This window comes from Rhinatrema bivittatum, chromosome 10 (assembly GCF_901001135.1).
Source record: "Rhinatrema bivittatum chromosome 10, aRhiBiv1.1, whole genome shotgun sequence".
Classification (NCBI taxonomy): domain Eukaryota; kingdom Metazoa; phylum Chordata; class Amphibia; order Gymnophiona; family Rhinatrematidae; genus Rhinatrema; species Rhinatrema bivittatum.
This window is the reverse complement of record NC_042624.1, coordinates 102,910,697-102,935,851: the sequence shown is the minus strand read 5'-3', so window position 1 is coordinate 102,935,851 and position 25,155 is coordinate 102,910,697. Positions and strand designations below refer to the sequence as shown.

The 25,155-nt window shown below is 43.0% G+C and overlaps 1 protein-coding gene across 4 annotated transcripts in view; it reads right to left on the bottom strand.

The window, feature by feature from the left end:
* KANK4 (KN motif and ankyrin repeat domains 4) overlaps positions 1–25,155 on the bottom strand; it is a 93,872-nt gene that overhangs the window by 46,900 nt on the left and 21,817 nt on the right. The window contains exon 1 of one of the 4 annotated variants that reach the window (XM_029617855.1): positions 1,251–1,302. The exons of 2 other annotated variants lie outside the window; for them this stretch is intronic. The gene's annotated coding sequence lies outside the window, so the exon portion shown is untranslated. Of the gene's footprint in view, positions 1–630; positions 1,133–1,250; positions 1,303–25,155 lie in introns of those variants that run through there. One more of the 4 variants, XM_029617857.1, reaches the window with a different exon arrangement.

Sequence of the window (25,155 nt, the reverse complement as noted above, 5' to 3'; positions counted from 1 at the left end):
TACCATCTCTGAGCATTGTCCTCAAGATTTTACCCCCGACCGAAAAATTACAAAAAGAGCTGAGCAGAAGAAAGGGGCCAAAATGAACGTTCTTATCCAAATTATTGTGTATTAGATCTCCTGTATGGGGGGGGGGGGGGGGGGGGAGGATTGCCTCACCTAAATTAGATTGCTAAATCAAAAGTTTCATTTTCAACCTATTCACTGCATTCAGGGCTGGCGAGAGCCAGTAGCAGCGCCCACCAGGGCTGGAGCGCTGAGGGCGGGTGCTCACCCCTCCCTCAGAGTACAGCGGGTGGCAGTGGCACCCCTTCAAAAGCCATCACTGTCATGTCCCTGACTGAAGCAGAGGATCCTGTAGGACTGCAGAGGTTGCACGCTCCTAAAGCCAGTCCAGACCACATTACCATCTGGAACCATGAAGTTATTCCCAGAAGAGGAAGTGAAACCGAGGATGGAACCAGCTGGAACTTTTAAGAGTCCCCCACATTGATCCTGCAGTACTTTTTTTTTTTACCTTGCTTCTCTGGTAATACCTTCGAGCAAGCTTTTTTTTTTTTTTTTACCCACTTGAACTAAAACGCAAGGTGCCAAAATCCCATTTTTAAATCTTACATTTCCACAGCTTACTTTTACACTAGAAGGGGAGACAGTAAGCAGGACACTAGAGCCAACTCACACACCCGCCGTCAAAGACAAAGTCTTCATCACAAAAAAAGTACTAGAAAGATGTTAGAAGTCAAATCCTGGATGCACAAAGACAGAAACAGAAGTAAAAAAAAAGTCTGAAAGGTGACGCTTTCTGGCACGGCAGCAAGGCAACCCAATCCCCTTTGCTTTTCCAAGTGAATGTCAAGTATCCTTCCAAGATCCAGATCTCCAGGTAAGTTCTGATCCAATGCTCCCTCCTATCTGTCAGAGCAGTCCTCCTGGCAGGAACCTGAGCCGAATCGCACCTCGCAGAGCAGAGAGCTGATCGGATCTCGCAGCCAAGTCACCATCTGAAGACGGGTTTTGTTTCTTTTTTTTAATGTTTTACAAATCAAACGCATTTAGCCTTGTGACTACAAAGACAGCATTCATCTTCGGTGGGTGACATATTAACACACCCTCATTAACTCGATCACTTTTTTTTTGGTCTGTTCCAGGCTGTTGCTCTATTCTGCATTGCAGCAGCTGGATCTGAAACCTCCTTTTTAAAGGAAACCCATCAGAAAACATTTGGTCGTGGCACGTGCCAGTCCTCCTACCTTCAGCACCAAATAGAAAGAGAGTGATTTTTTTTTTGTCCTCCTCGGTAAACGCGTGCTTCCTTTGTTGAACATCCAGGGAAGTGTGTTCAGTGCAGGCAGCAATGGGTGTTTTCCAGCTGTTAAGGGGCTTGGTCAGGTGATCAGTGACCTTGGCAGTATAGCAAATAGCACAGTTTTGTGTCTACCCTGGTTAAACAGAGCAGCATGTGAATTAATTTTCAGCTAAAGCCAGGCCACACCAACTCATCCTAACACTTTTCTGTATTTTTGTCACACAGCTTTTATAGGTGAATTTTAAAGAGACGGGCTTTGTAGAATCTAGTAACAGCAGGAATTTTAAGACACAGGGATGCAAAACATTGTTTTAGATTGGTGTTGTCACCTTTTACATAAGAGCATAAGAATTGCCATACTGGGTCCAGACCGAGGATCCATCAAGCCCAGTATTCTGTTTCCAACAGTGGCCAATCCAGGTCACAAACACCTGGCAAGATGGCAAACAGTAGAGAGATCCTATGCTGCTAATCCCCAGGGATAAGTAGTGGCTTTCTCCAAGTCTACCTGGTTAATAACAGTTTATGGACTTTTCCAGGAACTTGTCCAAACCTTTTTTTAAACTCAGCTACGCTAATTGCCTTTATCAACATTCTTGGCAATGAATTCCAGACCTTAATTGTGTGTTGAGTGAAAAAGAATTTTCTCTTATTTGTTTTAAATGTGCTACATACTAACTTGAGTATCATTTAGTCTTTGTATTTTTTAGAGTAAATATCCGATTCACATTTACCAGTTTTATACCTGTTACCAGATTATTTTCACAGGCGAACCAGACTTTGGCAACATAAAACATGTTAAGGACTCAATCTGTAATGAAGTATCCTTCGAAATCAGCAGAATTGTTGAAAAGCTACACACATACACAAAGCATACACAAATGTGATTCTAAGGTTCTTCAGCAGCCTCTATGCTTTATATTGGTTAGCTCAGTAAGTTGCTAGTTAAGTTGTGTTTGACTCTTGCAAAGTTCTTCCATTATTGCTTTTCTTAGTTATATAATCCAGCATTTCATTCATTCTAGTGAGAAGGTATTTCCATAAAAACTGAAATAGTTAATTGCACTGAAAGCATCATAAAAACTTTAGGTAAACTCCATTCATAAATAAAAGCCATCCAACCTCCCTCATCTGGAGGGGGACACGCTTTCCCTAACCACCAGCATTTGCCACCATAGATGTTGGTGGCTATGTGGCATTTCATCCATAACTTTCCTTTCCATACAATGCAGTCGCTCTGTTGGGAAAGCAGCAGGCTGGAAGGGCCTGGCTTAGAGGGCTGCTCCACATTAATAATTAACTTCCTGTTAAAAAAAATAAAAAATATATATATATATGCCAGTGTGGGACTTTTACTAATTCAGGGATTAGGGGTAGAGTTTAAAAGGTTGTACGTGGGCGTACATGTGCACGCGCTACCCGGCGCGCGCACATGTACACCCGATTTTATAACTTGCGCGCGCAGCGTTTCTCCTCCTAAGGCGCCCCCCCCCCCCCCCAATGTTTTCAGTTGAGGACAGGACTCCAATATTCCTCCTCCTCCTCCTCCACCTTCTCAGGCCCTGCCAGCAATTCCGACGAGGCCGCAGCGCTTCTCCTCCTCGGGCCCCGCCGGTGATTTTGGAAGCGCTCTTCTCCGACTCGAGCCATACCGACAATTCTGCTGAGGCCACGGTGCCTTTCTCCCTCTTTAGGGCAGCCCCGCCGTTGATTCTGGCAGGGCTTGCACCAGTGCTCCTCCTTCATTTAAGGCCCTGCTGGGACTGCACCACTCTGACAAGATCGATAGGGTGACATCATCAGCGGCCCTAATGCGCCCTTCAGATAGCCCTTCAGCCATATTGGCCATAGGCTTGCTGCGGCTCTGAGCTGGACGAGGCAAGGCTGGAAGACTGCACAAGGCAAGACTGGAAAGCTGAATGATGCAAGGCTGGAACAGTAACACTGCAACACAAACTACTAAAGCAGAAGATCCATTGCAAAGGCAGCCTGCTGGCGTCATGGCTGGATTTAAATACCCAGCAGCAGCATGGCATCATCATGTGGCGTCAGCCAGAGGGTTTCCCACCGTGGGGCCTTTAAGGCACGCATCTAAGGCCAGTGCACCGAGGAACAGAGGGCAGTGTCGTGGCGGCGGCCCTGCCACACGGTGCTTTAAGAAGATGTCCAGGGCCTAGTTGGTGAGTGTGGCCGGTCGTGGCAGCCTGCCACGACCAGAAAACGTAACAAGGACTATCAAGCCATGCTTGGAGGAGGCACTGGAGAGAAGGAGCTCCTTCTGCAGCTGGTGAGAAAGGGAATGTGGATCCAGAGCGAGCACTGTGTTCTGACTCTGCCTCCAACCATTAAGAGAATGGTGACTCCAGGCTTCGGGCTCCACAGCTTCCAGAGGCCCCACATCCCTTGCAGCAGAAGAGGACAGTTAGGCTCATCTGCATACATTACCCAGCAGCCCCCAGGAGAGGACTCCAGAGCTCACCACACATGAGTCCAGGCTTCAAGCTTCACAGACCCAGCTTACAAAGGCCCCGCACACCTTACAGCAGAAGAGGACTGAAATTCTCATCTGCATAAATAACCCAGCAGCCTAGGACAGGATTCCAAAAGTCACCATGAGCAAATCCAGGCTTCAGGATCTACAGCCCCAGCTTCCAGAGGCCCCTTAGTCTTTGCAGCAGAAGAGGACCAGAAGTGCATGCTGTTAGGGGCGTGCCCCTCAAAGCTCCTTACTATAAATTTACTTACATATTTTATCCAGAAAGAATTTAATTCAAGCAAGAGTCAATAAGGTGGGTAACTAGGTAGATATACATAGATTAATTGTAGTGTTTTGAGGGTCATTGACAGACAAACATAAAATAAATCTATAAACTAAAAGTACTTTAGATTAGCTTTACATCCCTACGCCCTTAGAAATTTTAACTTGAAAACAAATCAACAAAGTTATGATGAAGATAGAAGTCTAGCAGCAAGAGGGGGGCATTCCAGTCTTTTGTACTGTATGCCACGTATATGATTATCTCTCAGGTGGCAAGAGGTTGTATGTGTGCACCTGGTGCAAAGAACTCCTAGCCCTCAGAGAACAACCTGGAGGAAGTAAGGGAGGCAAAGAGGTATAGAAAGGCGACCTTCAGGGACAGCGTAGAGCAGGACCACCTCCAAACTATCAACCCCATGCTGCCTTGGAGGAGAAAGGTACATTGAAGGAGAGCAGCATCTCGGTGAGGCAGGAAGCAATCCTGTACCTAAGACCTGCTCTCAAGGTGATGTAGTATCCTCTCGCACTGAGGATATGTCTCCAGAGACACGTGTCCAGGAAGGAAGGATAGAAGGGCTGTTGTGGTTGGTGAATTATTAGGAAGGTAGGTAACTTTATGGCTGGGTGGACATGAGGATCGCATGGTAATGTGACTGCCTGGTGCAAAGGTGGTGGACCTTACGCGTCACATAGATAGGATTTTAGATAGTGCTGGGGAGGAGCCAGATGTCTTGGTACATGTGGGCACCAATGACATAGGAAAGTGCAGGAAAGAGGTTCTGGAAGCCAAATTTAGGGTTTTAGGTAGAAAGTTGAAATCCAGAACCTCTAGGGTAGCATTCTCAGAAATGCTACCCATTCCATGTGCAGGACCACAGAGGCAGGCAGAGCTCCGGAGTCTCAACGAGAGGATGAGATGATGGTGCAGGGAAGAAGGTTTTATGTTTGTTAGGAACTGGGCTTCATTTTGGGGAAGGGGGGGGGGGGCTTTTCTGGAAGGATGGGCTTCACCTTGACCAGAGTGGAGCCAGGATGCTGGCACTAACCTTTAGAAATGAGATAGTGTCGCTTTTAAAACTAGATGATGGGGGAAATCCAACATCCCCTCAGAAGTGCATGGTTCTTTGAAGGATACTAAGAGAACAGGGAAATTAGGGCATCCCAGTAGAGAGGTTGCAATAAATGCTAAAATGGAAAAGGTGCCTTTAAGTAAAGAGCAGACAGAGAGAAAGATTCCAAATCATCCCTGTCGACTGATAAGCAGGTTGTTAATATAAACAAAAACATATTTCAAAATGTCTGTATACAAAGGCTAGAAGTCTAAAAAATAAGATTGGAGTGTTAGAGTGCATAGCACTGGATGAAAAAGTAAACATGATTGGCATCACAGAGACCTGGTGGAAGGAAGGCAACCTATGGGATACTGTGATACCAGGGTACAAACCTTATCAACATGATAGGATGGATCAAATTGATGGACGGGTGGCAGTATATATTAGAGAGGGCATTGAGTCAAACAGGATAAAATTTCTGCAAGAAACAAAATGCAATGTTGATCTCTAGTCAATGACATTCCAGTGCACGAGTGGGTAAATGTTGATGTAAAGTTATGAATAAGGGATAAGGGGTGGGTGTCCCCCTAGGGTTGGCAAAGGGCAATGTAGGAGCTGTGTTTTCTTTTTGTTTTCATTCCCCTTTGGAATTATTATGTACTCTTGTATATCCTCAATGTGATCTATAATGTTATATACATATCATGCCTTTCCAATATGTTGCTTGTCTGCATGTTTGTATAAATAAAGAATTAAGAAAAAAAAGAAAGGAAACAGGAGTAAGGCTAAATGGTACATTTTCCCAATGAAAAAATGTGTAGTAGTGTGCCCCAGGGATCTGTTCTAGGAGCACTGCAAACAGAACGTTGGGAATTATTAGAAATGGAATGGTGAATAAAATGGAAAATGTCATAATGCCGCTCTATCGCTCCAGGGTGAGACCGCATCTTGAATACTGTGTACAATTCTGGTCGCCGCATCTCAAAAAAGATATAATTGTGATGGAGAAGGTACAGAGAAGGGCTACCAAAATGATAAGGGAATGGAACAGCTCCCCTATGAGGAAAGACTAAAGAGGTTAGGACTTTTCAGCTTGGAGAAAAGACGACTGAGGGGGGATATGATAGAGGTGTTTAAGATCATGAGAGGTCATGAGAGGTGAATCAGTTATTTACTCTTTTGCATAATAGAAAGACTAGGGGGCACTCCATGAAGTTAGCATGTGGCACATTTAAAACTAATCGGAGAAAATTCTTTTTTACTCAGCGCACAATTAAACTCTGGAATTTGTTGCCAGAGGATGTGGTTAGTGCAGTTAGTGTAGCTGTGTTTAAAAAAGGATTGGATAAATTCTTGGAGGAGAAGTCCACTACCTGCTATTAATTAAGATGACTTAGAAAATAGTCACTGCTATTACTAGCAACGGTAACATGGAATAGACTTAGTTTTTGGGTACTTGCCAGGTTCTTATGGCCTGAATTGGCCACTGTTGGAAACAGGATCCTGGGCTTGATGGATCCTTGGTCTGACCCAGTATGGCATTTTCTTATGTTCTTATGTTAACGACATGGAAATGGGAACAACGAGTGAGATGATCAAATTTGCCGATGACACAAAATTATTCAAAGTTTTTAAATCACATGAGGATTGTGAGAGATTGCAAGAAGACCTTGCAAAACTGGGAGACTGGGCATGCAAATGGAAAATGAAATTTAATGTGGACAAGTGCAAAGTGATGCACTTAGGGAAGGTTCCACATTAGGAGTCACCACTCAGGAAAAGGATCTAGGCGTCATCATTGACAATATGTTGAAATCTTCTGCTCAGTGTGCAGCAGCAGTCAAGAAAGCAAATAGAATGCTAGGGATTATTAGGAAAGGAATGGAAAATAAAACAGAGAATATCAGAATGCCTCTGTATCGTTCCATGATGCAACATCATCTTGAATACTGTGTGCAGTTCTGGTCATCACATCTCAAAAAAGATATAGCAGAATTAGAAAAGGTAAAGAGAAGGACGACCAAGATGATAAAGGGGATGGAACAATTCCCCTATGAGGAAAGGCTAAAGAGGTTAGGACTCTTCAGCTTGGAGAGGAGATTGCTGAGGGGAGAGATATGGAGGTCTATAAAATAATGAGTGGAATGGAATGAGTAAACGTTAATCGGTTGTTTACTCTTTCAAAACGTACAAAAACTAGGGGACACACAAAGAAGTTACTAGGTGATACACTTAAAACTAATACGAGAAAATGTTTTTTTTACTCAATGCATAATTAAGCTCTGGAATTCGTTGCCAGAGATGTAGTGAACGAAAGCTATTATTGTAACTGCATTTAAAAAAAGACGTGGACAAGTTCCTGGAGGAAAAGTCCATATACTAATATTAAGGTGGAGTTGCAGAAATCCATTTCTTATCCCTGGGATAAGTAGCATGGACTCTATCTACCCTCTGGGATCCTGCCAGGTACTTGTGACCTGGATTGGCAATTGCTGGAAACAAGATTCTGGGCTTGATGGACCTTTAGATTGACCCAGTATGGCAGATCTTATGTATTTATTCTCTTATGTTCTTATGTTTTATGAACAGAGCACATGATGTAGCATCCATCATTAGATGCCTTTGGTCAGTTGTGTCCCTGCACGCTTCTCTGTGTGATCCATCACAGTTCTCATATAAACATGGACGCAGCATGTTGTGAGAGCTGCCTTGTCTGCACCAAGAACACTGTCAGCAATGCAGCCAGGCCATTTCAGATGTGGGCACTGCAATATGTGATAGCACGCTGACAGAACAATTTTGGGAATATCCCACCTCCCATATTAGAATTATCCGCATATCTTACTCAGACAGTACCACCATGAATGTGATTTATGCAGTACAGTGTACATGCCTGCTAGTGTATATTGGGCACACCAGTTGGAGCGTCTGAGTCCAGCTCAGAAAGCACCGAAGTCGGATTAATAATTCTACTCAAAATGCACCTCTGGTGAGATGTTGTCTGGAATTGCACCATACATTTGCGGAGCTACAATGGTCTGTTCTCCAAGTCATTCAGAATACCGTAAGGGGCGGAGACACATCACCATTTTTTAATTACAGAGAGCAAAGACTTATTTTTCTAATTTAACACGTGGCATGCGTTTGGTCTTAGTGAGGATATGGAGTTGGTATACCGTATATTCATTTGCAGATCTATGTATATGCTTTTATGGTAATATCCTTAGTTGTGCTTGTGGCTAAATGGATTCACATACCATTATATGTAAAGAGCAAAAGATTTTTTTCTAACTTAAGTCTAAGCTTCACTTTGCCTGTTTATGAATTCAGTTGAGTTTTATCAGTTGCTAACATGTGTTTCTTATGGCCCTGATGCAAATGTCAACAAAACACTGGAACAGTGTCAGGCGGCAGACTTCTTGAAGCAGTGCATTTGCTTATATTCAAGATAAGTGATTTTATTTTCAAAACAAAAATTTAGAAATTTGAAACATCGCCATATGTATGACTCATGATTATACCCTAGACACGGTCTGAGTCAGACTGATAACACTCTAGTAATGAGTGTGACTGGCGTCTCTATTTATATGATGGACATACAATAATTTACTGTTTAGCAATTATGAGCAATGCACAACCATATATTTTGCATACTATTTGATCTCAGCTCCATTTAGGGTGAACCTTTGATAGTGCTGACACACTTTTTTGGGTTCATTACTCTTGACTTATGTTCTTAAGGACACTGGGAGAGCCACATCCAAACAGGATGGGGAATTAGATTTGCATTTGCTGCTTCCATTGTATGCAAATCAATCTCCTAGATATTCACTGTGGGTATCGTGAAAAACCTGACTGGCTAGGTGTACCCCGCGGACTGGGTTGAAAAGCACTGTTTTTATATCTAGAAATCTCACTTCCCTTATCTGACCTAAGGAAATATTCGCCCAGTAGATGAAGGAGTAATTAATATGTCCTCTACTTTGCTGGCCTGTTTGATCTCAGTATGCATTTCATCATCTCTTTCTAATATTTGGACTGGAAGATGGTGGTATACTCCCACTACTAAACTTCTCCTATTCTCTTTTGGAATTTCTATTCCTAGGGATTTGAGCCTTAAGCTGGTACCCTGTATGCCATTCCTTCTGTAATTAGCTCCTATACTCTGGGTTGATCCCCACTGTCACATCTGTATGTCTTTTACCATGTCATTTTTCCACCGGTTTCCGTGACGACTATTATGTCTAAGTTCTCAATTATCACCTTACACTCCAACTCACCAATTTTGTTATTCAGACTTCTTACATTGGTATCTCTTTGTTTTTCACGATCATATCCTCCCTGCCCTTTGTTATTTATTTAAAAAAATTTACATTCCACTCTCATCACAGAGAAAAAACACCCGAGGTGGATTTACAATAAAAACCATACATAAATCATAAAGAATACTGACAGAAAATAACTAACAAACTCATTTAAATTTGAGAAAAATGCACTGGAAAGGAAAATAGTCTATAGTATCATATAAATGGCTTGGAAAACAAGCATGTTTTAAGTGCTTTCCTGAATAAAGTAAAGCAAGCTATATGATCGGCTGGCAGTAAAGTCCAGAGTAAGGGGCCAGATATCAAAAAAGCCCTTTTGCGTGTCAACTCATAATGGGCCAATTTTAAACACCTTAATGGTTTACATTCTCAAAACATGGTATTTAACCAGCAATCTCTGTTTTTAGTGCCAGTAGCCTGGTTCCATCCTGGTTAAGGTAGAGCCCATTATATATGAATAGGGTCCCCCCTCCCCAGCATGTTCTCTATTTCCTTATGCATCTAAATCCCTCCTTTTTTCCCCTTGTCTCATCCATGCATTGAGACTTGGGAGCTCCGCCTGTCTCTAAGGCCCTGCATGTGGAACAGGTAGCATTTCAGAGAATGCATTTTGGAGAATGCTAACCCTTCCACATGCAGGGCCTTAGAGTCAGATGGAATTTTGGAGAATGCTATCCTTGAGGTTCTGGATCTCAATCTCCTTCCTAAGATCCTAAATTTGTCGTTCAGAGTTTCAACATGTATCATGATGGCACACTCCTCCCCATCACTTTGTAAAATTCTGTCTAGGTATCAAGATAGATCTGCTACCCTCACATCAGGTAGGCATGTCACCATGTGATCTTCATGACCACCAGCCACCCCATTATCTATGTTCCTAATAAAAAAAAATTGCCAATAACTTCTGAGGTCCTAAACCTTGCCCTCCTGAACCCTTCCCACAGGAGTCATCCTCAGCATGCATCACTTGCACAGCTGGTCTTCACTACCAGATCACTTCTTGCTGCACAAGGTTGATAGCTTCCTTCCCAGCGACATTGCTCTTCCATGGCTGTACTAGGGCCACCAGAGTGGACGTGGGATTGTTCTACAATGTCTCTGAAGGGAAAATTCCTCTCTATCTCCCTGGAAAGCTTACTGTATATCAATGTTCCCTCTAAGGAGTGACTATGTGTGTGCACATTTTTTTTTTCGTGTGAGCAACAATTTTTTTAAACCAACAACTTTTGAGCGCCAGTATTAACATTCCAATTCTATATACAGCACAAAGAAAAATGTATGTGAGCGGCCATGTAATACCTGTTAGTGATGCTCTGAAATGTATGAGCAATCGCTCACGCGCTCAGCTTAGAGGGAACTATGATGTATATCCGAGAGGAGGATGGAAAAATCCTGGAAAACACAAAGGATCTAAACCCCAGCAAAATTATATTAAAATATCCAAATATCCTGTCTCATTTACAAAATCTAAAAATGTTGCACATAGAATACAGGCCCAGCCACTAATGAGTTAAGAGGTCAGGCATCTCGGCTGTCTAGGTAAATGCATATTAGATCAGAAGAGCTTTTGTTAAAACTTTACATACCAGGAATACATATGGCCTCTGTGGGAATATTTGTTAAAGGTTTTCAACTTGTTGTGGATACACAGGAAGGAAAGTAATGCATTTACAATCTGCTGGATGCGACCTCACAGCAAAGCACTCAGCTGCTTTATGGATTCAAACAATGCAAAAAAAAAAGAGCAAACTAGGATGGGCAACTTGATGAATCTAACAAATGAATTTTAAAGCTAAGAAAAGAAAACGTCAAGTAGTCAAATATGTATGTGAAATCTGAAATAAAAAAATTCTAATTAATTTCATCCCGGTTTAAGTACAAGCAAAAGGTTAGCTGAGATAATTGTTTATTTTGTATCTAAACTGCACAAGAAAGTGAAAAGTTATCAAATCATTCCAATTACTGCTAGTCTAACGTCTTCTACTTGGCTTATCCAAAGAAGAATGAAAATGCCCAACTATACTTTGCTGGTTTGCCAGAGCTTATTCAAGAAGACAGCAGCGCACCTGCATATCAGTCTCACACCTACCCGTAACTTCCATTTTAAAAGGGTTTTCATTCTTATGTGTTACTGTGGAAGCAGGAAAATAGCAACTAATGATCTGGTTTACCAAGAGAATTCCTCTCAACCTCCGCTTATCAGGAAAAGTCTTTATTAATCCAGACCTCTAGTTGCAGTTTCCTTACAGTTCTTATAACACAGCCTAAATAATATTCTCAGATGTAAAGTATTTCATTCGTATGACAAAATTAAGCGTCCCTTTTGAAGCTTTTCTTTAAAGTTTCTCTTTTTAAGGCTAACACCATCAACCAAAGGGAGAACAAATCACAGAATTAAAGTTTGTTTTTGTATTGGTGTTCTTTTACTTTTAATTCTCTCATTTTTAATGTGCTTCCCCCCCCCCTCCCCAAATCAGGGCTACCATGTTTATTTCCATAGTAACATAGTAAATGACGGCTGCCCTGCATCAGCTACTAAAAAAGGAAGTGACATAAGAACATAAGAGATTGCCATGCTGGGTCAGACCAAGGGTCCATCAAGCCCAGCATCCTGTTTCCAACAGAGGCCAAACCAGGCCACAAGAGCCTGGCAATTACCCAAACACTAAGAAGATCCCATGCCACTGATGCAATTAATAGCAGTGGCTATTCCCTAAGTAAACTTGATTAATAGCACTAATCACATCCTATGGCAACAAATTCCATAGCTTAATTGTGCGTTGAGGGAAAATAATTTTCTCCGATTAGTCTTAAATGTGCTACTTGCTAACGTCATGGAATGCCCTCTAGTCCTACCTATTTTAAAAATATATACATGTATATTTTATGTACAACAGTACAAGTAGGATTTACTTGCATAAGTCAGCCAATTTTAATATATGCATGTGTAACCTCAGCCCGGTGTGCCTGTGCAGCACAGGCTGGGCCATAAAAGAATTTGTAGACTCTTTGGGGCAGGGACCCTGGCTAGCTTTCCTTTGTGCTCCTTTCCTCAGGGTGTGGATCCTTTTGGTTGGGGGGAAAGGTTTACTTTCAGGGCTCAGTGCAGGGGTGACTTCCTCCTTACTGAAATATCTTTGAGAGAGGGGTAATCTCTTCACTGTGCGCTATGTCCCAAAAACCACGCAGGTCACACTGGGATAGCGTCCAAAATAAAACTTTACTCTTCAGAAGTTAGGTGAATAATGGCACGATATATAGGAGCCCAGCACCACAGACTCTCTGTTTGATTGCAGTCTTTATCCTCTATCTGTGCAGGAATCTTTCACACGGACAAGGGATCCGTCCAACCTCCTGGATTAGGTAAAACGGTGGTCCTAGTGGGCAGAGTTTCCCTAAGTTGGGCACAACCCCTTCCAAAGATGGCCGACAATCTTATCTGTGCACAGAGAGTCCAAAACTCTCTTTCCCCAGGGTAAAGACTCCGGATGGACGTCCTCCAAGATGTAAATAGGTTCTTACAGTTGGTAGATTTTTTTTCCCTTTTGACACCATAGGGGGATCCCTGTTCGAAGGGATCCGAGAGGGAACTACGGCTTCACAGGTCCCCAGGAAGAGGGACAGAAAACACTTCCTCCCAGATCGTCATAAAACAATTTCTTCTGTTCCCCAAAAAGGAAAACAACACTCCGGAGTTGCTCCTTGCAGCTCGGAGGGCAGGTCTTCCCTATCCCTGGGAGTCCCAAACACAGGGTTCCCCGTTCCCTGAATCCAGGAAAGGCCCAGGTCTCCAGCAAGGCTCCTACCACGCAAAAGTCCAAAAATCCAAAATATTCCCAGGACAACCACTCAGCACCTTGGGAGAAGAGGACAGCAGTGGAGCCCTTGACCCATCCCGAAGGAGCCCAGGTCCCGGTCCCCGGATAGGCCCAAAATACAACTGAGGAAAACAATCTCCAACCTTCCTCCAGAACTGCAACTTATACTGCATCCCTCCCTCTCCCCCCCTAAGCTCTCAGCAGAGAGCTCCTTTAAAACCTCTGAAGTGGGACACTCATTCCAGCATCCTCAATGCATGGATCCTCCCCTGATTATTTCTCTCACCAACTACACTAATGGCACATCCCAGGGCTTACTGGTGACCGAAAATGGCTCTTGGTTACACATGCGTAAATGAAATTAACCAGTTTACCAATTAGTCCACTAGTTTCCCCCAGGCCTTCTCCAGGTCATCGAGAACTTCCTGGTTCTTCAGCCTGAACTCTCCTCCGTTCACCCGAGCCTCCCGCTCAGTCAATACTGCACAATAAAGACTTTTAATATCACTTGTGCTGGATAATTAGCAGGAGTAAAAATATGCAAGGAAGTTGGCAAATGCATGCCTGACTTTTAAAACTGCAACTTACATAAGTGTTGGTCCTACAACCCTTTTTTTACATAGGTACTTATGTATGTGAAAGTGAATATACATGCATATTCAGCAGTAGATGCTGCTCATGAGCATATATGCATATTTTTACGTGCAGAACATTTTGAAAATTCACCCTTATATTTGCACTTGGTAAAGTGGACTATAATGTATAATAATATTCTTTAATAGCATTTTAAAATATATATACATGTGTCAATGGCAATGTCTGTAGGTGGGCACTAATATTGATTCCTCTTCCCTTTTTCAAGCTATGATAAATATCTTGAGGTCCATATTCAGTAGAGCGGTTAGTGGACAAGTTATCGGGCTAAGGTTAGCTCACCGAATACACTTGCTTAAAGTTATCCGGCTAGCCTTAGCCCGGTTTTTAGGTTACCTGGCCTTGTATGGCCGGATAATTTGCTACTTAGCTGGATATATTTAAACGATATCCGGCTAAGTAGCACTGTCATAAGCGTGCAAAAGTTATCAAAGCTAGCTCCCCTTCTCTTAGGGCCAGAGGTAGCGCTGGAAGCGCTGATCATCATGGAGCAACGCTGGAGGTGCCTGGAGCACGGCAGAGGGTCCCTTGCTCCCGGAAATAATAAAGAAATTTGTGGGCGGCATGGGGAGGGTTGGGGGAAGGGAGAATGCACCGTTTCTCATCTTTGCATGGATGGGGGCAGGATGCTCTTCAAACTGGTAAAAAACAGAAAAATATACCATGACACGGAGCCTCTGCGCCATAAACATATTTTTTTTGGGGGGGGGGGGGGGGGTGAGAATAATATGGCCCTACAGGGATTTTATAAGATATATATTTTTTTGGGGGGGAGGGGATTGCCCCCGGAGGCCCCTGTATTTGATAGCTTTTGCGTTCTTATGACAGCACTACTTAGCCGGATATCATTTAAAGATATCCGGTTAAGTAGCAAGTTATCTGGCCACACGTGGTAGCTTTAGACCTGCTCGGAAGCAGATCTAACGTTATCTGTCTAATTTAGCCGGATATAGGCGATATTCGGCCGAGTTAGCTAAGTAACTCAACCCCTCCCTGAAACGCCCCTATTTTATCCTGCTCAATTATTTGCTATTTAAACGGATAACTTTTGAGTTATCCATCTAAATGGCTTTTGAATATGGACCTTTTCAGTTTTTAATTTTTTTTTTTTTTATTTTGGACAAACATATCCTGAAGTTTTGTTTTCACCAGAGTTGTTATTCTGGGATTTTTTTTTTTCCCCCACTATTCACTTTCCATGTGACCAATAATAATCTGAGTGAATCAAGTCTTAAAGGCCTGAGAGAGTCAGCGAGTAATTAAGTCAAGTAGAGCTGGTTTCCAAGCAATTAACTTTTATTACCTAATTGACAGAGGCAAGATTCTATTCCTAATATTAGTAAGCTTCTAAAGGCTCCTGGTGTTTAATTGTATTTTACAGGACAGCTGTAACAAATCTACATTTCCACAGCTTTGACAACCTACACTTGACATTCAAATGACTATGAATGTAAAGGCCTTAGAAAGTATATGCCATAATTCTTGACTCCTAAATAAATAGCAGGAATAACAGAGCAAACAGAAATGGTATCCTGCACATAATATGATTTAAGGGCCTCGAGAGCACCAAAGATCATTCTTTTTTCCCCGTTTGAGAAATGTAGACATGCAATCTCCTCCTCCAGCAAAAAAAAACGAGCCAGTGCTAGGTCTTTTCTTTCACCGCAATACAACCGTTCATTTAATATCGCCCTGCTGAGATGATTCTGGGATTCCTGAAGTTCATTCATTTCCCTTAGATTGCTTTCAGGCAAGATGAATGCCGCCTGTCCATGTAAGTACCTTCTCGGTGTCTGAGTTGTTAAAGGTGGCACATTGGATACTGCTAGCAGAGTGAGGCAAGACAGGGCTGAACGTTTTCATTTTCCCTTTATAATGGCTGTCTTATGTTTTTATAATGACTGCAGGCAGTTAATTTGAGGCACCTAATCTCATCACTATACAGCCCATATTAACAGAATGAACAAAAAAGACTGAGGTCAGTGTACAAAAGTGCAATAATCTGGGCTGTTAATGCACATTTAATGGCCCAGGTTAATGACATGCAAATAATTCTTGAGTTAATTTTCATGTGTCAAAGTTAGCACGATAACGCTAATGTTAATGCAAAAAAATTACATAACTACATCTCCCTGACTTGTAGTTGAGTATCTCACGTTAATAGGTCTCTGTTGACGTTTACATATCTTAGCATGTATTATTTTACTGTGCAATCATAGATGATGAGCTGATTTACATCATTCTGAAACTCATTACCAATTTGGTATAGATTCGGTGTTGATGCTCGTGAAAGCTAATTAATGTGTGCTAAATTTGTTAAACGTGCGTTAAGTTGACTACACGCACCAATTGTGCAAATATTGTCACACTAGTACATTGGCCTCACCATTTGAAATACCCACCAAATTACAGTCCTTCATAACTAGTTTCAAATCAGTTTCAAGCTGCAAAACGAGCTGTCTTCAGCTATTATGGAATGCATTTAAACTGAAACTGGTTTAAGATACATTGTAAGAAAGTTAAAAAAGTGCAAAATGCAACCTTAGCAGAACATAATATAACGAGTGCTGTCAAATTTCCACTTTAATTACATGTTCTTATCAAAGATTGAAATATTGACATTGTACCGAGAGACATTAATCAGGATCCGCTGGAGAAATCAACGCAGTAGGGGTCACTGGATACAGCATGCACAGCTCATGAAGGAGAACAACAAGCTCTAATGGGGTGAAAAAATCTCTCCTCTGGGTTATCTTGGTTATTATCCTGTGACCAGTAGGTCTGATTCTTTTCACCAATCGTTTAGAGCAGCACTGTCATCATATCATTCCAAAATACCATTTGATGAACACTTCTCAGCAAGACTTTGCAAAGATTTGCCGATGTTTAGGATTAGCTGAAAAGAAAGTGGAGGGTAAACCTTTTAACCAGGAATTTCTGAAAAATGTTCATGGAGAACCAAGAACAGCACAAAATTCCATATTTGCTGGGGTGAATTTCTTACAAGAGAAATAATTTTCACCCACATAACCATTTTATTAATGGTTTGTCACTAATTTGTCATAAAATGTCGCCATTCACGCCCCAATATTCTCCCAAGAACTTGCCACTTTATAGTGAAAGATAAAAATGTGCTGGATCTGGACTATTTGCATGAATGAAAAGGCAATCCTGTAATGAAATTCTTCATGAAAAGCACAAAGTGTGTGTTTTCTCATAAAGTTTTTGGTAATCTTCACATACCCATGCTTTTAATTCAGGAACAGAGATACGCCATAAACTAGAGACAGCAAGTCCTGAGGTAAAGTTAAGTTGTATTTATAGATAGGCTCCAAATGTGTGACTAAAGGGAGTCCTTGCGTAATAGAAGACCACAAATAAAGACCAATTGGCTCACCCAGTTTTTCTGGTCTACATTGCAATGGATATATCCCAATTGCCCACTATATGTATGGCCACATTTTGATCCCTAATAAATTATGATCTGAAGGAACATATCATCTATATGCCATGTTAGGCTGCTGGAATGGTTGTTTTGAGTCTTTCTAAAACAGAGCCACCTAGAAATGTGGAGTTTTGAGTTGGAAGCATAAGGAAGAAAATTGTTCATTTTAGTTTCTTGGAGAAATCCTAGGCCAGTGATTCCCAGCCCTTTCCTAGAGGCGCACCCCTAACCGTACCCAGGTTTACAGGACATCCATAATGAATATGTATTAGAGACCCAGGGTATGCAAATCTATCTCATGAATATTCATTTCGGAAACCCTGACTGGCTAGGTGTACTTCCAGGAGAGGATTGGGAAACACCGTACTAGGCGCACGTCACTCAAACCTGGATTTCTGGAGAGTTAAAAAAAGCGTTCTGATTGCTTTCACCTTTTGAGGTTGAAGAAGGAATTTCAATTTGGAGTTTCAGTTGAAAGGACGTATTTTTTTTACCACCCACCATTCCTTTCCTTTGAGTTAGGGGTTGGTCTCATTTTGCTGAACTGGTTCTCTCAGTTTGAGAGATTCCATGCCCACATGGCAGACATTTTGAAGAAGATAAGAATACTCATCCACTGTTTAAGGGAAGAAAGGAAGCAGGAGAGAGGAGAGCAATGTGTTTATCACTACAGATGATATCCATCGGATATCGCGAGAAGACACCAGGAGGTAACCCTTCAAGTACCACAGAACAAGAGAGGAGAGAAGCAGTGGAGAATCTGATATCAAGTCATCGGATCCAAGGTATTCTAATTAAGATATGAATAGGGAAGACTACCCCACCAGGATCGAGTAACCTTGGGAGAGTCCCCAATATTCCCTCAAGAATAGGAAGGGATCCTTTTACTGGGAGGGTCACATGGATCACAGAAACCACAGGTTCATAGATTTACCAAATCGACTTTCATTATTGGATGTATTATGAAAGAGATTTGTACAAAGTGCCATATTTCCTGCTTTAAAACACTTGTCTTGGAACAGCAGCTTTGTGTCCAGCTTGATTATTGGCATCCATTAACTTAACACCCAGGACCCAGGAGGTTTATCCTCCCCTCATTCTGAGAAGTTGTAGCTCGTCAGTTCCAACATAGTAAATGATAGCAGATAAAGGCCGATGGGTTCATCCAATCTGCCCAGTCTAGATTCCTTCTTCCTGGTTCTCCACCACTTGGGTAGATGAGTATATCACTTCTCATGCTTAAACCAACACCATCTTGCTCTCGGATCTTTAACTCCACCCTGTTCCTACAACCGACTGTCACCACTTATGTATAACAGTACCAAGTCCTCTCTCTTCTACACCCTTGGAACCACCTCTATCTTCAAAAATAAGTTAAATAGAGCCATTAGGGATGCTGTCAGCTGGGGGCGTGCATGGGAAAAAATATCATTTCATTTTTGTTATTTTATTATCTATATCTTTCCTTTTATTTCATTTTGTGCCTTCCCCATTTCATGTCATTGCTTTTTCATTTAGCATGTGCTAAACGGGAGATGGCACTGGGAACGTGCGTTCTTTGCATTACTGCCATGCCGAGTATAGGGGCAGTAAGCCCAAGTAAGAAAAGCCCTCTCCTGCACTCCCAACAGCCCCCACATCCCCCTTCTAAAGTAAATGGCTCTCTGTCTCTAGCTGCTCCACCCCTACGTGAAATCTGCCCCTCCACCCAAAACGTCCAAAACTGAGCCTCCTACCCCTTTAGCACTCCTTTGCTTCACCCCCGAAGCCCCCTTATGTGGGGAAGAGAAAAAACATTTTTTTTTTTACCTGCTGGTTGAGGGGAACCCATGTCCCTGAAGATGCCCCCCGGAAAAGCCTGCTGGCACTGGCACGTAGTTGCTGGTCTGCTTTATTGCTGGCTGGGATGGATTGGAATTGTAAGGGCCGTCCTATCCCCAGCCCAGCAGTCAGGAGAAGGGCTAAGACAGCCTGACTTATTTTGAAAAAGAAACAAAACGTTTATTTTCTTCTGCAGCTTACCCCCGCCCCCTCCCCCCAAAGCTCTCTGAAGGGAGGTGGAGGTAATCCTTTTAAGCACAATAGCCCGATGGGGGTAGCCTTGTGTGGTCATGGGACAGAGAAGACAGGTGTGGCTGGAGAAGGGCAGAGCGTCATTCTGGCTCTGCCAAAGTCCATACAGAAAACAAAGGGAACTTGGGGGAAATCCAGCAGCCAATCAAAGGGGAGACGGCTAAGGAAAGTATTGTAATAGCAGTATTAGTGTATTCGTGAGCACATTTAAAGAGGCACAAGAGGTTTTTGAATGAAAACGATTCCTGGTTCCTTGTGCCAAGGTAAAGGGGACGGGGACAGTCAATGGTAAAGCCTTGGACACAACCGTGGAGTTATTTAACTTTATTTATTACATTTATAATCCGCAGCATCCAAACCTGTTGATCTGTGCGGCCTACAACATTAAACATTCATAATCTTTCACATAGCACAAACAGTGTTTTAAAACAATTTAAAATTATTCCACGTACACTTTACGTGATGATGCTGTCATGCCCTTAGCCAATCCAGAGGAGGAGATACTCGCTAAGGGCCTGATTTTAAAAAGCATTTACACCCTTAAAATTGGGTTTTATACGTAAAACTGCACTTGAGTAAGTTTGGACTTTTGAAAATTGCTACAATATGTGTAGGGTCCTTCGTTTTCAGTTTAAACTGATTTTTATCCATGAATTCCTGGATTTTTCCAGAGGTGACAATCAGTTTAAACTGATATTCACCCTAGAGGGAGATGTGGAACTTTGTGAAAGTGAATGTCCGCTGTGCCCTTCAAAACAGGGGATGTTTCCTTATCTTTTATTTTGCCTAGCTAATTAACCAGTTTAATTAGCATATGGAGGATCTTCAATGCCAGGGAGCTAGTCTCTTTTATTGATTTGATAGTCAGGGAGTAGGAAATCCTGAAGGAGAGACAGGACTGACACCTGCTGCCATCAGACCCATTGCCTAGAGATGCCTGCTACCCCAGAGACTACAAGCTGCTACCTGAATGGACCTCCAGAGATAAGTGTGCAAACTGACACTCAGGACACACACTAGGTCTCGCCAAACTCATACCAGTTACTGAGCTCAATAGTAAGGCAGCACAAAAGAAAAAAAATACACAAGATACTTACACTAATCCTGGCCTGGATCCAACACCAGTCCCGAGGCTGGCTCCCGGTCACCACGGTCCAGGCTTAGACTCATGGTCTAGGCCCAGGTTTGACACCAAGGCGCTCTTTGGACCTCTTTCTCCTCTTGCTCAGCATGTCCAGTGTGGCCCTGTGATAGGGCCTTTCTTTTTGGGCTGGCAGGCAACATTGCTTGGGTAGGCCTGAGCCCAAAGTGGGTGGGCCACAACTCACCCAGGCCCACCCATGGCTATGCCACTGCATGCCACAGTGATGTTACTGCGGTGCCTCCAGCCAGATTGGATGGCATACAAAATGATACTGTCTGCTCTGGAGGGAGGCACCGCAGTAACATCACTGCAATGAGCCCCCCCCCCGCCCGGGCAGAGGATGTCATTTTTAGTCACCGAATCCAGAAAGAAGAGGCCATAAATTCTGCTCCTGGGTCTCAGGCCTGGGCCTAAACTAGGCATAGGTCCTGATGTAAGACCTGGAGCTAGGCCTGGGTCTTGGCATCCCAGGTCTTGGCAACAGGATTCAGCTTTGGTGGTCCCAGGCCTAGGCTTCGTGCCTGGGCCTAGCCTAGGCCTCTGGGCCTGCAAAATAATTCTCCCCCCCCTCACCCATCAACAAATGGTCCTTCGGGCCCATGAAACACCTCACGTACCCCAAAACCTTCACTCACTTCAGAAAAAGTGCTCCGAATCTTCATTGGCAGGAAGAAGCCCATTTCCTCCTGCAGGCTGCAGTGCCAACTCCAAAATAGTGCCACCAACACTCTGATTTGCATTCCAAAGCACACAGACTATTGGCAAGAAAGTTAATGACCGCTCTTAAGATGTAATTCCCTTTCCTGCCTTAAGTGGATCACATTCACCCAGTTAAATAAATAGTATGATTAGGCACATACTAGCTGCAGGGAAATAGGCCTAATAGCCAAGGGTCGAATACAAATCAGCAGGAGAAAAGCAGGAAGAAAAGGAATAAGACCTAACACAGAAGGAGAGTGAGGAACCAAGCTCCACCCTAGGCCACTCCCTGAGGCCTAGAAAGCGGAAGCTGGCAAACACGTGGGGGAAAAGGTGTGGTGCAGGATTACTGTAGCAGTCCCCTCCTCCAAAGAAAGAAGGCAAAAGAAAGAGAAGGAGAGAGATGGGGAGAAGGAAGCCCCAGGACCTGATCCTGATGACGGCTTCATTAACCCAGGAGAGCCAAAGATGATCCTGGGTCAAGCATCACTGAGTGACAATTCTAGTTGAGGATAAGAACCCTTGGCAAGACACTCAGATTAGCTGTCCATGATGCCAAGGTGGGTGGTCGGAGAACTACCCATCATAACGGGAAAGTACATCTAAGATTAACACTTAATCATCAATTATCTCTTTTTTTTTTTCTATTTTTGTCATTTGCATGCACATTAGTGCTACCATCAGGCAGCTAGCAACAATGCTAACTTGCATGCAAATAGGGCTTGCATTTTTAAAAATGACTCTGGCCAAAGCAAATGGAGGAGCAAGATGGTGATGTGATGGGGTGTGCCATCAGGAGCTGCTACGAACAGTTTTCCTTTTTTTTGCTATGCTTTTCTGTGGTTTTATCTCTCCAGTTACTTGGCTATCTCCCTGACTCAGCAAGCAATTCATGGCTTCATATCCTGAGCTCCTGAAACAAATGAGGAGGAACGCCCTACTGCAGGTTTGGGTGGAGGAGCCCCTGATCTGTTTGGAGAAGAAGCTTCCCTCAGTCATCCTCCAAGACCAACGCCAGTGATGGAGGAGCATGGCTTGTCTGTGGCACGGAGCAAAATGCTATCGGGTAATGTCAGAGGCCGGCTCTGCAAGGAGCTGGCCCCTCTCAGTCCTGCTCAAGTAACAGCATGGAAGAGTGAAGGAGAAACATTTCAACAAACACCGGGAAGAGACCCAGCAATGGCCGCTGAGAAGGAAGATCCTGGCCTCGCACGGGAAGCTGGGAGGGATTAATCGAGAACAGGCCCTGAAGTGATAAGGATCTGTCGTGCATATTGCTGCTGCTTCTTCTCCTCTTAATAAGCCTTTGGTGGTAACTCTGCAGTCTATATGGGCAGCCCTTGTGAAAATGGATTCTTCTTCTGATGTCAATACCCCCGTCCAAAGTATGAGCATGCTTCTCGTGACCGGGAGTCTAAGAGCAAGGAGATTTAGGAGAAGTTGAAAGATTTAGAACAGAAAATTAAAGAGGTGAGTGGGGTCAATGCTGCCTTAATTCATGATAAGGAGGTACTACATCGGATGATACAGCACTTGAACCTTGGATTTTTTAACTTCCCCAAGATTCCTAAGGATGTCTTTAAGAGAGATTTGACTGAGGTGTTAAATATTTCAGCAAATTCTGTACCACCTGTGAATAAAGGTTTTTATCTTCCCAGTGAGAGAGGATTGTGGTGAACCAGAGCAGAGATGTTGGATCAGTCATTCTAATTTCATCGGTTAGTCTGGATTTCACTGCGATTTTGAGGAGGTCAACTTTGGAAGAAGATGAAAGGGCCACGCTCCTGGCAGGGTTGCCAACTGGCTCCAGATTTTCAGGACAGGTTGATCCAGTCCTGGTTTTACCCCCACTGCCTGCATGGACTATTAGTCTTGCTTTTCTTAGGGAAATCAATAGGGACACCAGATCTAAAAATCCTTGCAGGCAGTGACTGGATCAGCCTGTCCTGAAAATCTGGAGCCAGTTGGCATCCCTAACTCCTGGCTTTCTTTGTTTTTCAACAGGACCTAGATATGATTATGCGGCTCTACTATGGGAAGGCTCAGGCTTTGTTTCTGGGTCAGAGAGTCTGAGTTTTTCCAGATGTTGCTAGAGTTACTCAGGAACACAGGAAACTGTTTCCTGAAATGTGCCAGGAGATTAGGTCTACTGATGCAATATTTTGTCTTTGTTATCCAAGTAAATGCATACTCAATTATTCTAATGTGAAATATGTAGTGTTTCTGTCCCTGATCAACTTAGAAACTTCTTAAATTCTAAGAAATCTGTTGGCGCTAATCCCATTATAGCAAAAAGAGGAAATGTCTTAACTGGCCTGTTATAATAATTTCAGGGTGGCCATATTATTGCCATTTGTTTTAATCTTTTATTTTCCTCTGGTTTTCCTTTTCCTCCCCTGGGGTCTGATTGAAGGATGGGGGTGGGTAGCTGATTTCTATTTATGCTACTTTTGTCGGTTTTTTTTGCATTGCCTCTAATCTGTGTTTCAGTAAGTAGGTTGCAATTTGAAATTGATATAAATAAATAGTGAAGTGACATCACTTTGGCACCGTTCTCCAGGCAGCTGGCACAATTTTTTTAAGTGCCAAGTGCCAGGGCCAGAAGGAGTGGGCTTCACTCAATCCTTACCATTCTTTTAGTGGCACCTGAGGGAAGGGGATAAATGGGGGCTGGGGGAAGGAGGTCCTCGGCCCCTGCATACGTTACCGGGAGGGGGGGGGGGGGGCAGAAGGGTCCTGGGCTCAGCCAACTAGGTAGGCCCAAGCCCTGGGCTCCACTTACTGTAAGGGCAGGAGTGAGGGTTGGAGGGGCCCCAAGGAAGTTCAGCTGGGTAGGCCAAGGCCCCAGCTTGAATTTTACAGTGGGGGAGGATGGTTAGATGGCTGCAGGGGGGCCCTTTGTTTTGTCTTCTTTTCTTTTGTATTTTTTTTTATTTTTATTAAAGGTGTCAATGAATATGAAAATAGCCCAAAATCTTCAGGTATTTTCATAGGAGGCCATCTTTGGGTTTGTTCCATTTGGAACGAATCAAAAATGGCCTAAATTGTTGCCTTTTTAGCATTTATTTGCAGTGAATGCACATCTCTACTTTCCTCAGGCTTTGTGATCAGATCTGATAAATGAGGAGCTTGATGTTTTGGCATCAACAGATTCTGTGAATGCCTAAGTGATGAAATGCTGGTATCAGTCATGCCAATATGGGAGAGTTCTTCAAGGGAGCTCTGGTAAGAGCGGGAGGGAGACGCCTTGATGACATCTTTGGTCGAAGAGAATTTTAGAAGAAAAACGGAACATAATGTAACATTTTTAGCTGGAAAAAATCAGTCTGTCTCCTAAATACGGAGAGCAGACAGCTCCGTGATCCAATAATTTCTGAGAACATCTAAATCAAAACAATGAATACGAAGGCACCTCTGACATTTCTATTTTTTTGTTTTAAGTTCAAAACAAGGCTGAGCTATTACCTTCTTAAAGGAAGAGCATAAATGCAACAGGCATCCTGTCGTTTCCCAAAACACAGACTGCCTGATGAATCCTGTCAGAATGCAAATTGATCAACGGGCACATTTGAAGGTTATTGCTAACAGCTATGGCTTCACTCGCAGCAGGAAGGAAAATAAAGTTAGAAAGCTTGAGATGAATTAATGACAAAACACTTTCATAACTATACATAGCCTAGCAAGATTTGCCCATAAGTTGACTTATGTGTGCGCTTCAACGCCCATTCCGTGCTTGGACAATATGAAGAAAGTGAATTATGTGCCAGCTGAAAAGCTTGGAAATGGATTTATTGATCATGGTTAATTATGTGTAGAAGATAAATGTATATATGTTGTGATTACACTTGCGTGGTCACGAGCGAGATCAAGTTATTCAATAT